This window comes from Taudactylus pleione, unplaced genomic scaffold (assembly GCF_031769625.1).
Source record: "Taudactylus pleione unplaced genomic scaffold, aTauple2 ptg000757l, whole genome shotgun sequence".
In the NCBI taxonomy this organism is placed as follows: domain Eukaryota; kingdom Metazoa; phylum Chordata; class Amphibia; order Anura; family Myobatrachidae; genus Taudactylus; species Taudactylus pleione.
In genome coordinates this window covers 4,135,200-4,149,291 of record NW_028285159.1, presented here as the reverse complement: position 1 = coordinate 4,149,291, position 14,092 = coordinate 4,135,200, and the positions used below count along the sequence as shown (strand labels likewise).

Here is a 14,092-nt window from a genome sequence, read left to right as displayed (position 1 = left end):
GGGACCTGTTAAAAAAATGAAAAAAAAAACCTAAGTGCTCTTCTGCAGCACTTCTTCAATGTCGGGAAAAAACACCTGCTGCGGCTATTTAAATCCCTGACTTTCATTTAAAGGCTAAAACGGGGGTACCCATAGTGATCCCCCATGTTTTTACAACTTTAGGGGGGTCTTACAATTTTTTGAAGGAAAAATTCGTAACTTTACGCAAATCCAACTTCGGAGGCTCCCGTTTTCGTTAATTTTATTGAATACGGGGATAAGCGGGCGCGCGCCCGATACTTTAATGCAGGTAAAAACTCCGATATGAAACGTTAACTTCGACAGTGAAGTTAACGTTCATATTGAATACCCCTCATAATACTTACTAATAGTATAAATAAATAAATAAATAAATAAATATACAAATAAAATTATGCAAAGTGAAGCAGATAATATATTATTTACACACTATTGCCATAGTGACAGCAGAGCTTCCGGTCTCTGTCAAGTACTGTTTGCAGCAAATTCATTATGTGCAGTATGGCATTAGGAGGTTAATAAACAACTTAAAGGTATATGAATGTGAAGGAAGTGCTTCAGTCCGTCCCCTGATCTCTGCCAGATGTGTGCACATGTTGGCCAGGGAATCGGTATAAAACACCAACAGCTGAATAGCCGCTGGTTCTCATACTGACGCCGGAAGCCCGTTGAAGACATATCTCGACAGGGGCATAGAAGTACCCTAACCCTAACCCCCCTGTGGGGTGCCTATCCCTAACCCTCCCCCAGGTGGTGCCTAACCCTAACCCCCCTCCCCCTAGCCTAACCCTAACCCCGCTGGGGGGGGGTCTAAACCTAAGTTCCCCCGGGGGTGCATAAACCTAACCCTCTCCCCCCGCGGCTAAGATGGGATGCCATCATCTATCGCTATGTTAACACTAAATCAATTTCAGTTCTGATGTGTTCCACATTCGAACGCAAACACCAAATTGTGGAAGTATGCTCTCCACACGTTAAAGGAGGGTTCAAAAGGGCTATTCCAGGACCCCAGCTGTAAGTACTGGAATGCAAAGCAGCTGCTATGCCATAATATGCAAGTGACGCAGATGCCAGGAGATGTATTGAGACCCCCTACCTGCGGCTTTGCAAATCCAAGCATCTGTCGTAGATCAGTATTGAAGTCTGGAGTAAGCATATGGTCCTGTAGAATAGCCACGGGAGCTGAGACACCATAGTCAAATTTCTTGCATATGGATTAGCAGTCTCATGGTATAATACGCCCCCGAAACAGTCACAACACGCCTGCAGTCTTTGCCAGCACAACCCATTAACACTCCTAAATGCTCCATGACTGTCAATCACACTGCGAGTAAAAAGCAACAACAGTAATGTTGACCCATGCGCAATGAGAATAAGACACATGCGCAGAATGCTGATTACCGCTCACCTGCAACAACATTAGCAGAGCGTAACATCTGCTGCAAGGCAATGTGTAAAAAACCGAAGCGCTACTGCTGCATGGGGCCGCTAACACTTACATCTCGCACTTACATCTCGCACATTTAAATGCCCGCATAGTTGTGATATTAGCCCAGACACATTGAGCGGCTGATTGGTAAGTGTGCATCATACTTACCGACTTTGAATACATCCTTCCCGGAAGAGCTGCTGCTGCCGACCAGTTCGCGGGGCGGGCCGAACTGGTGATGTACTTAGGCCCCCTTTCCAGGGAAATTCCGCAATTTGCTGGTCCGTAATGATAGCGGCCCTCCCTGCGGACCCGCAAATTCCCCATTAAATTTCCCCATCTTGCCCACTTCACTAGAAGTGGACGGGATGCGGGAGATCTGCCCACACTTCCGGGGACGTGTGGTCTACCCGAAAAATCGATCGGGAGCCTCCCGCGACTTCCGGGAGTGTAGGCACATATGGTGTGTACACTGTATAGCTGACCAATCGGCCGCTCAGATAGTGGATAGGTCTGCTGACTGATCCGTCATCTAAATGTGTATCCAGAGTAAGTTCAAGTTGATTTTTGGGGGGCTTTTATTGAAGGTAAGTTTTATATTGTATTATGTAGTTGATGTAATTATATATTACGTAATATCATTCCTGGGATAGTAGATTCAATTGAGGGAGATATTACCAACCCTTCTTTGAACATTTATATTAACACAATGTAAGTCAATCTCATTTCTGCTCATACACACGAGAGCTCCAAATCTTTGAGGCACATGCAGAGTTTCAGTGTATAGTGTATGTGAGCTGTGCAGGTTTGGTATATTGACTATTTATGTCTGGCTGGATATACAGTGCTGTATCAGTGTATGAATGCTCAGGTGCTCATGTATGTTAGAGAATTACAAGCAAATGAAAATGAGGGTACTGGTGCAGGTCAGACATGGGTCTACTGATTTTTATATATGCAGGATTATCATCGCCTATAAACAAGTATCTAGTTACCTAAATGCATTTCATATTTATTCTATAGTTTCTGTTTGACAACTAATTCTAAATTGTATGTAGTCTAAAGGGGCCTATCCATTATACAACTTTTTGAACGATCTGACCAAAACCAGGAGGTTTTGGTCGCAGTGTTCAGAAAGTCATCTAATGGATAGGCGGCAAGGACCAGCGATGCGCGTGCACGGTGGATCCTTGCCGACCCCAACTATCTACAGAACATGCTGGTCAACCTGACGACGATCGTCAGGTTCCACATGTTCCCAGATAGGAGGTCGGGATCCTGCAGTGAACACCGTTCAGTGCAGGCACCGCACCTGGCGACCTGAAGGACTGAACGCTAGTCGTTCAGTTTTTCAGGTCGCTTAATAGATAGGCTCCTTCACCTGCAATCAGTCTGTGAAATTGTTGACAACATTGGTATTGGTGTCATTTCCTGATTGTCACACACTGTAATTTGCACATAACATATTGAGAGGTTAAATATACATATATATATATATATATATATATATACATATTTTTTATTAGATATATGCAAATAAAACATGCAAATAATAAACTGAATATATCCTAACATAAAAGAACAGCAAGGCGAAAGTAATAGATTTTTTTTACTTAATTATTGAATTTATTGTTGAGTATATTCTATTAAAGGTATTCTTTTTATGATTAAAATAAATCACAACACTGCCAGAGGCTGGCTAGCAAATCTTATCCTGGGGGGCACACACACAAGCTTAGCCCACAAGCTTTAAAAGTAGTAGTACAGGGACACAGATGACAGATGGAGGTAGCATCAGGGACACAGGTGACAGATGGAGGGTAGTAGCTGGGGCACAGGTGACAGAGGGCAGTAGTAACAGGGATACAGGTGACAGATGGCGGTAGTAGCAGGGGCACATGACAAATGGCGGTAGTAGCCGGGACACAGGTGATAGATGGGTGTAGTAGCAGGGGTATAGGTGATAGATGGGTGTAGTAGCAGGGGTATAGGTGACAGAGGGACACAGGTGACAGATGGGTGTAGTAGCAGGGGTATAGGTGACAGAGGGACACAGGTGACAGATGGGTGTAGTAGCAGGGGTATAGGTGATATATGGGTGTAGTAACAGGGGTATAGGTGACAGAGGGACACAGGTGACAGATGGGTGTAGTAGCAGGGGTATAGGTGACAGAGGGACACAGGTGATAGATGGGTGTAGTAGCAGGGGTATAGGTGATAGATGGGTGTAGTAGCAGGGGTATAGGTGACAGAGGGACACAGGTGACAGATGGGTGTAGTAGCAGGGGTATAGGTGACAGAGGGACACAGGTGACAGATGGGTGTAGTAGCAGGGGTATAGGTGATAGATGGGTGTAGTAGCAGGGATATAGGTGACAGAGAGACACAGGTGATAGATGGGGTAGTAGCAGGGGTATAGGTGACAGAGGAACACAGGTGACAGATGGGGGTAGTAGCAGGGGTATAGGTGACAGAGGGACACAGGTGACAGATGGGGGTAGTAGCAGGGACACAGATGACTGCTTGGACTGTTAATAGTAGTAGCAGAGATTGGTTGGGGGTAGTAGAAGTTATATAAATTTACTCTGTGGGGGGTGTAGGTAGTAGCAGCAGCACTGACAGACATCAAGTGGTGGGGTGGTAGTAGTGGTAGTAGCAGGGACTAGGTGAGGGTAGTAGAAGGGACACAGAAGTCAGCTCTGATTAATACAAGTAGTAGGGTCACACAAATGACAGTAGAGTATAAAGTTGTCAGTCAGTACGTGTACTTCTTCTGGAAGCAGGGATGCATCGTCCTACATTAGACTACGTGATCTGTGTGGGGCAGCTGCAGGGGGTGAGTGTGCTCCTCTCTCAGGATCTTCCACACCAGTAGAACATTGCCTACCCACATCCTCCCCCATGTTCTGCGGCAGCTGCCGGGACTCAGCACGACAAGAACAGCAGTCTGTCACTCTGAATCCCCGCCTCCTGTTGGCTTTGGTCAGGAGGTTGTGGAGCCAATACTAATCCCCTGCTGTTGCTCAGACAATGTACGGAGTGCCGCATGGGCTGCACACAGTCCAAGACTGCATGCACCTACTGTGTTGGATACCTGGTGGCCCACAGCAGTGCAAGATGGTGCGAGCCAGGTGAGCACAGTCCCCCATGCAACCCAGCAGAGTCCGCCCCTGGGAACTGGGTATTTGCAGTGGAGGAGGGACGGGGACAGGAGGGGGCAGGCAGCTGGTAGAGGCAGAGAGAGTCAGCCGGGTACTGCTGGGGCTAGGACTAGGTGTGCCACGGTGGTGCTGGCATATCTTCATTCATGACGTCCCGTTAGGCCCTGCCCCTTGCATTTCCAGACTTGCGCATGCGCAGTCCGGACTTTCACATAGTGGCTGTTAAACCGGGAGAAATAGTATGATTTGCGGGGCAGCCGAAGGCTTAATTAATAATCGGGAGACTCCCACTGAATTCGGGAGGGTAGGCAAGCCTGCCAAGGGGGTGTATTTGGCTTGCCGGGTGCCCGGAATGGCACCACACCCTGTGTGTCCTTCGGACATGCTAGGAGCTCAGCTCATGAAGTCACAAGTGTGGACGGCAAGGCTGACCTGGGGCGCATTATCTCCCTGCTACAACTTTGCTTTTAGATACCCATCGTTAATAAAACAACTAAAACTAGCACCTAACTTTCATAGTGAGGTGAGGATAAGCCACAAAAATGTAAAAATAAATAGATTAAGTATGCAAAACATCTTTTTGAAATACAGAAGGAGCAATATTTATCTGGAAAAACAATGCAATGTACCCGCTGATGCTGAGAAACAAGGTAGGACTCTTGAGTCCCTGCTGTATGCCCCTCCACCTAGTGCAGCTGGCCTTCCCTACCCTAACCCCCTACTCCAGCTAGCCTTCGCCTGCCCTGTGCTCCCCTTGTCCAGGCAGCCTTCTCTGCTCTGTGCCCCCCCCCAGTCCAGTCAGCCTTTCCTGCCCTGTGCTCCCCCTTCCCAGTCCAGACTTCCCTGCCCTGTGCCTCCCCCCTAGTACACCTAGCCTTCCCTGCCCCCCTCTAGTCCAGCCAGCTTTCCCTGCCCTATGCCCCCCAATTAAGGTCCAGCCTTCCCTGCCCTGTGCACCCCCAGTGCAGCCTTTTCTGTGCCCTCCCAGTCCAGGGTTCCCAGCCGTGTGTCCCAATGTCCATCCTTCCTTCCCGACCCCAAACTTTGAGAATTTTTAAACTGGTTTAATCATCAATTGACGTCCCACCCCCCAGTGAAACTCCGCCCACCTCTGCGCCATCCCCCAGGGGGGCCCTGCCTATTTCATCAGTACCGGGCCCAACGATTTCTAACGGCAGCCCTGCTCCCAGCCATCCTAGGAGAGTAGGCATGTATGGGCAGTGGGGTGGACTAACATGGTGCAATGTAGATGATCCTCTTCACTTTAGGAAACATTGAATTATGCCTTTTTCCTAATCTATTCTGTTCACCATAGACTATTCTGTAGACTATCCATTTAGAAATAACCTAAACATATGAAGCTTAAGATGAGCAAAGTCAAAGCTATTCCACTTAATGCAGTTATGATCTGAGATTTATGCTAATTTGCTTCGGAATAAGTTATGTAAAAGTGCTCTGTATACATTTGTGTCTATGCAGGTTTCCCTTATTCTGGTACTTACACCTGTTGTGCCTATAGAGGTGGGATGTGAGCCAAGTTCAGTCTGGTTGGTTCACACAAAATATTTAACTTACTTGCCCCTCCTCTAGCTGCTACACACAGTCATCTTCCTGGACTCTTACGTTTCTCTTTTCTTGCGAGTGGTATTTTGGTCACACCCCCCATCCCACACCCCCATGTGAACTAAATTGACTAATTCCATAGTATAAACCTGGCAAAATTGCCAGGAAAATGTCTGGGACAGTCCTATTTTTGGAGGACAGCCCAGCCATCCCTTGATCAGGGTGATTACCAAGAGGGAGTGGGGGTGCAGAGTATCACTCATGAAATATTGGTTAACAATGCAATCTGACAGATTTTGGACATGAATTGATTGTCCGCGCTCGCAGCGAAGATGTGAGCATTAACAAAACGGCTGCACTGGTAAATTGTTCAAGGGCGGCAGTTTAAGTGTACACAGAGTGGATCAGCTTATAAAAGACTACTGGATGCTCGAACATAACGTAGAATGGGCAGACTTCTTTAGTCCCACAGATGGGCAACAGTGCATCAGATTACCGATAATCTTAATCAGGGGCCAATTCAGATGGCCTCCCAAAGAACAGTACGCCACATTACATTGTATGGCCTACAGAAGCAGAAGGTCAGTCCTTATGCCATTTCTACATGCTGCAAATAGGGTGAGATGCCTCCAGTTTACTCAGGAACACAGGAATTGGATAGTAAGTGATTAGAAATGGGTCACGAGGTCTGAATAATCACGTTTTCATTTACACCATGCAGATGGTAGGGTGAGGATATAGAGAGACAGCATAAAAGCATGGATCCTTCTTGCATTGTCACAACTCTTAAGGCTGGTGTAGGCAATGTTATGTAGATATAAATTCTTTGCACTTGGGCTAATGTTCCCCAGAGTGTAACACTAATTATAATTCTTAGTCCGTACAGAAAAGGTTGATTAAAGCAAGCATTTTATTGTCATGGAGGTCATTGTTCATGCTACAATCTGCCTTGCTCAGTAGTTGCATTTACACAACCATGAACATGTTGTTCATATCATTTATTTAAACAACTCTCACTCACTATTTTTATTGTTACAGTGTGCCAGAACATTCCAAAGTGCTGTATGATAAATATGATATAACAAACATTCACTGATTTTGTATATAATTCCTAGGTCACCATGCACAAAACACTACTTTTCAATATACTCTACTGTACTTAAAGGGACACATTTATCACAAGAAATTGGTGTCTTCATCAGCAATATGTCTTTGCCCTATATACAGCAATATGTCACCCACCGAAGATTGGTGGTAACTGGTGAAACCTGCGATAAACACTTGGGGGTAAATTTACTAAAGTGTGAGTTGAGGAGATGTTGCCAAAAGCAACCAATCATATTCTAACTATTATATTCTAGAAGGTGCTAGATAAATAACCAGAATCTGATTGGTTGCTATGGGCAACAACTCCACACTTTAGTAAATATATCCCTTACTCTACATCTCAGGAGGACTATAATAAAACAAAATGAATGAAAAACTTGTTTAAATTGTGAATAAAGCATTTTTTTCAGTGATAAACTTCTTACATAATTTATTCCAGTTTCTTACTCTACAATGAATTGTTTTTACTAAGTGAAGCTAAAAGCTTCTGGACACAAACGGAAACAGGTTAGCCAGGTCACGCAAATGCATCTCTCCTCAGAATGAGGGCCTCATTTATAAATGAGTTTTATCACTCACAACGAGTTATAAAACTCGTTGTGTATGGTAAATGGTGCTCCAGCCAATCAGCTCCCAACTGTCATCTGTTTGAAAAATGACAGTTGGTAGCTGATTGGCTGGAGCACCATTTATCATACGCAACGAGTTTTATCACTCATTGTGAATGATAAAACATGTTGATCAATAAGGCCCAGAATGCTCAGCTATTTCATTGGTGTTTTATTGTTAAACTGCAGGAGCACGAGATTTTTTTTCAATCATGGAGATAGCAAAAAAAAAAAGCCTCCTCATACTAATAATAAATAGACGCCATCAGTGGCGGACACTAACAAATTAATTGAACTGCAGTTGTAAGGAATGTATACATAATAAAACACTTGTTGCAATATGGAAGCACCTGTCTGAATAAATGTACCAAGGACAAGGCTTCTCTTTAACAAAATTTTCACAATTTATTACATTCAATACATATACTCTTTGACTTGACTCATAACACTAGAAACATGTAATACACAAGCTGGCTCTGTAGCGCCCAGTTGTTACGCTGATAAAAAACTAATGTTTAGCAAATATGTTTCACGCTGGAATATGTGAGAGAATATCCAAAATCCACAGTCATTTGTTTAGTTCTTAGTGGAGATATATCTCTCCACCAGATATTTGTGCAATGTAAGTGCTTGCACAGCCCGCATCAAAGTGTCCTTATCCTTCTGCAGATAATTCATTCTTAGTAGCCACAGATGGTAATTGTATATGGCTGTAAATCCTCTGCGACTGTAGCTCTGGAATGTTACCACGGTCCTGTACCGGCACACTGATGTATAGTAGGTCCGTACTTCAGGGAGACCAGGGTGTAGATGATGCACCAGCCGCTTGCTAGCGCCCAGTCAATCCCTCCGTCGATGTTTGTTTGTCCGGTCTGCAATGCTCACTTCAATAACCAAAGGTGCAAAGTGACGGGCTTGGGTGGGTTGGGTATCTTCTTCTATTCCAGCGATAGTAACCCTTTCGTCAACTAGTTTCACTCCACGTTGTGAGCTTTTTCAAGACAAGGGTTAGTGGCTCCTAATCGTCATTATAAACCCAGGGTTTAATGGATTAAATCCACACAGAAGGGACAGTTTAATTGATTGCTGGTTACTTTCAGCTGTCTGAACTGGCTCATAAGTCTCTACTCCATGGGTCTTCAACCTTTGGCCCTCCAGCTGCTGTGGTACTACACATCCCAGCATGCCCTGCCACAGTTTTAGCATGCTTTTATAATCAAAACGGTGGCAGGGCATGCTGGGATGTGTAGTTCCACAGCAGCTGGATGGCCAAAGGATGAAGACTCCTGCTCTACTTGATACCATAGATGTTTAACTCTCATACATTTGTTGTTTTCAAAAAGATATGTCAGTGAGCACTATTAATCTTTCCTTACGCACATGTGTGAGTAAATTCTGCACGCATCTATAGAAGTGAGCGCATAAATGTTTATCATACTTTAAAAACTGTTTTCAAACCTATTTTAAAACATATTTTAAAACACTCAGAGAAGCCTTGTTAACCAAAATGTTCTCCTAATTTCTTTGTAAATAATATTAGATCATAAATTTAAGAAGAGAGAAGTATTGCATAAAGATAACATTTCAGGTAATTAGTGCTGTAATTATTATATCTTTCTTTAATTTGATTTATACATGTACAAACAAATAAACACGCTTTCTGCTATACACTTTCCAACCTCTAATAACTAGAATCCTACTTACCTAGGGGAAACTGTCGGGAAGCCGGCGGACGCAATGCCGACTGCCAGCTTCCCGACTGATAAATCCCGGCAAGGGTTAAATGACAGGCATTGAAATCTCGACACCTGTCATTTTACCTACGCCGGGAGACCAGTGCCCGGCATCCCGATCTAAGGGATGCTGGGTGCGGAGGGGGGGTTAGGTTTAGGGCTCCCAGGGGGGACACGGTTAGGGTTAGGCTAGGGGAAGTGGGGGTTAGGGTTAGGCAACCCCCTGGGAGACTTAGGTTCAGGCGGCAGGGAAGGGGGGTTAGGTTTATGCACTTAGAGGGGCTATTAGGGTTAGGCGCCCCTAATGGAGGGTTAGAGGGTAGAATAGGTTAGTTTATACTTACATTCCGACGTTTTCCACCTGTGTCGGGCTGCCGCTGCCGGGATTTGAACCATACCAAATCCTTACGTAGGTCTCCCATCCCCAGCTTGACCAAGCATATACATGTTTAGCTTTCCTGATCTGACCATTAGTTCTATGCTAAGTCCCTTGGGGTTTGGTAGAAACAGTATAAAATTATCTCCAATATAGATCTCAATTATGGATAGGACTTATCAATATTAGATGAAAACAAACAAGTATAATATATAAAATAAGATTACAGATGTTACCTAACTATATTCGTACATCTACATTCTGATGTGATGGTCCATTACTTTAACTTTTCCAATGCTCCAAATGCTAAATGAGTATAGAAAGACAGGAAGACTAACCAAAAAAGCAATACTATTAGACTATCCCATATAGTACATCTGGTATAATCCAATGCACTCCATAATTGGGGTACACCTATACTATAATTTATCAATCTAATGTGTCTAATGCAGCGACCGACGTCTGCTTGGACCCCGCCGAGCACCCCACTACTTAGGACATGTAAACCACCTGTTAAATCATTTGGTGCAAGTAAAGTCCAATGCTAGATTGAGTCCCTTGGGATGAAAAGTGGCGGCTCCGGAGGTGGAGCTGCAGGGCAGTCCAAAATTCAAATTGAGGAGCCACACCAACTGCTAGACATCACCAACCGGGACTCACTGGCAGGTAGTGTGGTTCCCTTATATGAATTTTGGACTACGCTGCAGCTCCACCTCTGGAGCTGCCACTGGAATCCATCACTGATAATTACAGTATAGCAACATCACAGATTTCCTAGAGCACCTCTAGGGTGTGTGAGGAAAAATCTGCAATATTTGGGGTCGTGAAGTGCTGACACCTCGCAGCTATCATCACTAGTTGAATACTGGCCCTCATTCAGAGCCGCTCGTTAGCGGCAGTACGCTCGTTCCGAGCGATGTTTGCACATCTGCGCATGCGTACGCTTTTTAGTACGCATGCGCGAACCAGTCAGTGCGGCCGAAAATCGTTTGTTCGCTATATAGCGAGTGCCTGCTACTTTGAGTGACAGAATGAGGCGTATGTGGGTGGTAACAGGGGAAGGTGCTTGAAAATGGGGAGTGGAGATCCGAACGCAGGCGTGCTTAAAGGTCAAAGCGGGCGTTTTATGGGTGTGTATATTTAAAACAGCAGCGTCATTGACCACGTCACTGGGTTATTTTATAGCCAGAACTGCACGCAAATTTGTGGTAGCAAACACCAACCACAAGAATAGCGAGCAGTTCATACGCTGGTCGATGTACTCGATTAATCTAATAAATAGCGGACATGACGTAGGATGCGTGCGACCAGGGGGCGTTTTTAACAAATAAACGAGCGTATGTTTTGCTCGTTCGTTCAGACTTAGAGGTGTGAACAGACTGCAATGTGCGTACGGATCATTTGAATAGCCACCCCTTGTTTTTAAACGAACGACCGCAAATAGCGTACGGCTCTGAATGAGGGCCACTGTCCTTAGGGGCATATATACCGTACTTATTTGGGGCAAAATCCACAAAAGGTAAGTATCCCTTTAGCTACTGTAGGTACACACTCTAAGATTATCTGTCCAATCTGGCTGGTTGGAACAAAAATCTGGTAATGTATGGGAGCAAATGACATTTGTTCTCAAACACTGGAAAACAGACACAAATGTTCATTTAAACAAATTGATTAAATCCGTTTAATTTAACCAAATTGTCTGAATGACTGTTTTTGCCTGTTTTTGCCTGTTTTCCCTTGTTTAGGAGCACATTGTCGATTGTCATTTGCCTATCTGACTATATACTAATATCCAATATCTACCACCGCCCCTCCATTTCCGTCCGCAGAACAGCCCCCATAAGGATTCCGTGCCTCACTGCTAACGCCATCTTTAGACGCTGATTGGTTGATACATCTCTAATGTCTTCAATGTTACTTAAACAAAACAGCCTGTTCTCCATCCAGTGGAAAAATAAAGTTACCCAGCTCCAGTCACCACTTGCCAGTGCAGTGGTCAGATCACCAGAGAAGCTCAGGGAATGTTTGTGCTCTATTTAAAAATAATTTTACTGACGTATGGACACCAACAATGCATGTTCAATAGAAATGAAGACACTGCAGGTGACAGTGGTGTATTGCATTAGTAAAGTGTCACATATTTTACAGAGACCAACAAGGCTCAGCATGCGTACTTTCCAAGACACATAACATACACAAATAAAACTCGCTGGCGTCTTTAGTTTTCTTTTTCCTGCACTGGAACAGATCCAAGTGCTTTAAATTGGATAGTTGGGAGATGTGTGTCCCTTCTGTTTATATAGAAGAATGTCAGTCATATGATTACTCAATGTCAAGAGACTGGAATGTAAGCGTCTCTCATCTCTCAATGAGCAAAGTGCAGCTTGTAGGATACCTATTGAAGCAGGTGATGTTCACTGATGGATCTGTACACTTGCTTTGTATGTGTAATAATAACAGTCCAGCTAGTGGGCTTACTATCACCACAGCACAGTAAAACGCCCGCTGGTGTCTGCTGCAGTCACTTGCTGCATGAGATGTTACTACTTCTGCTGACTTATCCATGAAACTCACTATGACAATTTATTTAGTTCACAATAAAAAACTTTGCGTTACTGCACAGTATGATAAACTATAGGCAGTACAGACATCAATTATTCATTTATGGTTTTGGGTTGTTTTCCCAATGACTTACACAGTAAAGTGTGATTAGTCCTTCATCTATAATCAGGCAGATACTGTAATTAGAGAGAGGTTTAATATGATATGAAGTGCTGCTCATTAGCATACTTACAACAACAAACCAGTATGCTAGAGGCAGAATCTTGTACAAGAAAGAAAGTTATGTCAAATGTCATTTTGCCTGGAAAAAAAATAATTAACAACTTGAAACCATGTAAGACACTTTAGGTACGAACATATCATGTCTAAAAGGTATTTACCCTTTACAAATCACTGGAAGGGATTCTGAAATATGTGAAATTGATGTCACTCTGAAACACTATGCACGTTCGCTTGAAAATTGACTCAGAGAAGTGATATCTTGTTATGTGCTACTGGCATTTACTATGTATATATTGCTGGCTTACTGCTGATACCTGTAACAACAGGTATGTGTCTGTATAAGATGTAGCAGAAATCACTGTGTACCTTCTTTTTACTACAGTAGCTAAGTTTCTATCTTAATACCCAATGGTTTTACAAACAATAAAACAGTTGGTCTTTCAGTGGCATTCATTACCTCTTTTATAGTATATAGCCCCTCATTACTATAAACAGGTAAGAGCAATTATTAACTAACATATTCCATAACATAGATGAGATACAAATGAAAAACATTTTAAGGTAACACTTGCCAAAAACACCAGAAGACTATAATCATTTAAAATACTATATAAATAATATACATAAATATATTGGAAACATCAAAAGAGGAAATCTGATTGTCATAGATAAACATTTGTTGAGTTAGCTGGGACCTGCATAAATCTACATGGGTACCAGACACACAAGGTGTATGTCATCATACAGTAAGTACAGTACCAGAAAATGTAGGACTTATCAGTGTGACAAAACAGCAGGTAGAACATTTACAGCCCTTCACCATTCTTACTTGGCATGGAGCACACAGAAGTGTGGAGGTAATCAGAAAGATCATTGGGGTCATCTTGATCCTAGCATGGGGTCCACCTGGTGATGCCATGCTGTCCTATCTTGCATCTTGTTCCAGACAACCTGGAATGTATGCTGTCACCTCTATAGCAGATAAGGGAGGGAACACAGCAGACAAGTACACAGCAGAAGTTTTCCCTGTACTTGTAGCCGAGAACAGGTAGACAGCACTAGTGTACAGAGCAACACATTATTCCATACAAGCTGCTTTTCTCTTCCCAGCTGCTGACAGACTGTTCATTCCTTGCAAAGGGAATGAGGGAGGAGCTATCATACAACACATACAGTACGCATACACACTTGCACAAGCACATATTAAAGACACAGAGCAACTCATTCTACATTTCACTTAGAAGTTTTTATTTATTTATAGTATTACCTATATGCTCTTTAAAAGTGTGTGATTCTAAACTATTTCACATTAC

General features: G+C 43.6%; 1 long non-coding RNA gene across 1 annotated transcript in view; it reads right to left on the bottom strand.

The window, feature by feature from the left end:
• The window catches only part of LOC148477032 (uncharacterized), a 344,964-nt gene extending 331,111 nt beyond the window's left edge, over nucleotides 1-13,853 (bottom strand). Inside the window, exon 1 of the long non-coding RNA XR_015872578.1 lies at nucleotides 13,609-13,853. This is a non-coding gene — a long non-coding RNA (uncharacterized LOC148477032). The remainder of the gene's footprint in view (nucleotides 1-13,608) is intronic.
• Between the last annotated feature and the right edge of the window lie 239 nt (nucleotides 13,854-14,092).